Here is a 2,726-nt window from a genome sequence, read left to right as displayed (position 1 = left end):
TAGTACATTAGTATATTAGTACATTAGTACATTAGTATGGGTACATTAGTACATTAGTATGGGTACATTAGTACATTAGTATATTAGTACATTAGTACATTAGTACATTAGTACATTAGTATGGGTACATTAGTACATTAGTATGGGTACATTAGTACATTAGTATATTAGTACATTAGTACATTAGTATGGGGATGTGGAAATTGTGGTATTCATCAAATTCCGAAAATTATAAATTTTCGGAATTTGATGCAGTTACTATTCGCCACTGTGAGGTGGCGAATAGCAGGTGAAACTTACCTGTATCCGCGTGTGCAGGTCCCCCGACGAGTCCCTCCGGCGCTCTGCTCCGTCCTCAGGCTGGTCGGACACGTGTGCTCCCCAGTAGAGCACAAGAAAGTTTAGAAAAAAAAAAGTTTTTGTTTTTTTTCTAATCTGTCATGTGCTCTGCTGGGAAACCACATGACAGACCAGCAGGACGGAGCTGGAGGCTGCTGCGCGGACAGGTAAGTCGGGGGGAGGGGGGGGTGTGGATCGGGGGGGTACGAAACGTAACGTATCTGTAGGCAGTGCTGCGCATGCGCTGGTTTTACAGATGTAACAGCGCATGCGCAGCACTGTTTCCAGAGGCGATAAGGTAGTGTAGGCGGGAAAAGTATCTATTTCCCGAAAAGCTGTCATCGTAAAAATGACAGCTTTTCGGAATAGATACTTATGGAGAGGTGGAATGATGAATTCCACCTATAATTAGCTAGAACTCCATGCGAGTTCTAAAGCTAATTATCTCCAGAGAATTTTAATGTTTAATGAATAGGCCCCTATATACAGTAATAGGTTGAATCTTGAACCCCACTTAAGACCCATATGCCCCACACTAGCGCTGTTATCTACTTTTTTCTTTTTTACCTCGTTGGGGAGATTAACAACCTCCCTTTAACAGCTGCTGATTGATAAGCACCACTCTACTTGTTGTTTTTTATGGCTTTGCTGAGAGTGTTCATAGGATTCACCTTGAGAATATATCGACTCAGGAGAGCGTAGCAGACCAACGTTATGGAGAAAGGAATGAGGGCACCAGAGAAGAGGATGACCATGTTCCAGACAAAGTATAATACCGCTTGTTCACTTTGATAAAAACTGAGACATTTTGTAACTCCGTGAACTTCAGAGGTCTTTAGAACAAAGAAAAAGGGAATTCCTTGCACACAGAGACAACCCCAGACAGCGAGGCAAAGTTTTGGGATGAACGGCTTCTTGGTCCAGGCGGTTCTTTCGAGCAATAGTAAAATATCTGTGGATGCTGATTAATGTGAGGAAATAGATGCTTCCATACACGTGAGTGCTGAGCAGGAAGACCTTAAACTGACAGAGGAATGTCCCGAAAGTCCAGTGGTCAGTCAAGGCATAGACAATGATCAGAGGAGCTACCGGAGTGATGATGGCATCGGAGATGGCCAAGATGAACTGGAAAACCACAGTTGAGTTCCATTGTTTAATCCGAAACCAGAAAATCCATAGACTGATACAGTTCAACACGAAACCAAAAAAGATGATGATGCTCAGAAAGATGAGGAAGATGGGGTGAATTGGTTGAGGCCGACAGCCGGTGTTATTCCCCGACGTGTTCTGCATCGTGATAGGCCACCGAGTTGAAAATCAAATAACAGGGTGTTATACCCCCACTTTAGGAAGTGAAGCCATTGCCATGGCAACCAGTGATGGAATTAAGATAAAATTCTTGAAAGTTCTGGAGAGTTCAGAGGATACATAAAGTGAGGGAACCGGGGTGAGAAGCTGAGGGCGGCTTGTGAGAAAAATGAGCTGCAGACAGACTGGAGTGATAGAAAGAAACTTGGTGGAAAGCAAGCATGCTCCAGAGATTGAGGGGGAGATGTACTAAGCTTTGGAGGGAGATAAAATGGACATATATAAAGTACCAGCCAATCAGCTCCTAACTGCAATGTTACATGCTGTGTTTGAAAATTGACAGTTAGGAGCTGATTGATTGGTACTTTATCATCCTCCATGGTTTAGTGCATACCTTCTAAAGGGGGTAAGTGGAGATGTTATGCGTTTCCACAAGGTTACTTGCCTTTTTCTACCCCTGAAGTAGGGCTAACGTGTGCTTAGGTACAATCCACCTGGTCTCGTACCTAAGCACACGTTAGCCCTACCAATAAACAACTCACAGCCACAACCCACCTGCTATGACCCATTGGAACCTCTGAAGATTAAGATGTGATAAAGTAAAGTGTTTTTATATTCATCAAGTCAATTCTCATATAACAGTATTAATTAAATCAATGATGAGAGAGAGGAAAAATGAGACAGAGAGAGAGAATTCAAGATGGCTGCTGAGAAAGCACATTCAAGATGGCTGCTAAGAAAGCATGCTGAGTGATGGGTTTGTATGTTCTGTGTGGGGGGAATGGGATACCGCATGTTCTATTGTCCAAACCTCATGGTCCTTAGACAAAACTCCATTTCGAAACTCTCATTGAAGACTGCCATAATGCTAGCTCTGGAATATCAACGTAATGCATCCAGTAATTCCTACTACTATTATGAATATTCAAACTGAATATTGTATACCAATTGCTAAACACTACACCATATAATATTCTAACATGCACAACACAAGCTGATTCCAATGTCCAACATAACCTCCCAACATAGACCTCACAATCCCTCCAAACCGTATCCAGCACCCACTAGACCGTGGGGAG

The 2,726-nt window shown here is 42.7% G+C and overlaps 1 pseudogene; it reads right to left on the bottom strand.

The window, feature by feature from the left end:
* Positions 1 to 962: 962 nt before the first annotated feature.
* LOC148542276 (P2Y purinoceptor 4-like) lies at positions 963 to 1,632 on the bottom strand (annotated as a pseudogene).
* Positions 1,633 to 2,726: the final 1,094 nt, after the last annotated feature.

This window comes from Taudactylus pleione, unplaced genomic scaffold, assembly GCF_031769625.1.
Source record: "Taudactylus pleione unplaced genomic scaffold, aTauple2 ptg000013l, whole genome shotgun sequence".
In the NCBI taxonomy this organism is placed as follows: Eukaryota; Metazoa; Chordata; class Amphibia; order Anura; family Myobatrachidae; genus Taudactylus; species Taudactylus pleione.
Note: the sequence above shows the minus strand (reverse complement) of the source record. Positions and strands in the feature narration are given on the sequence as shown.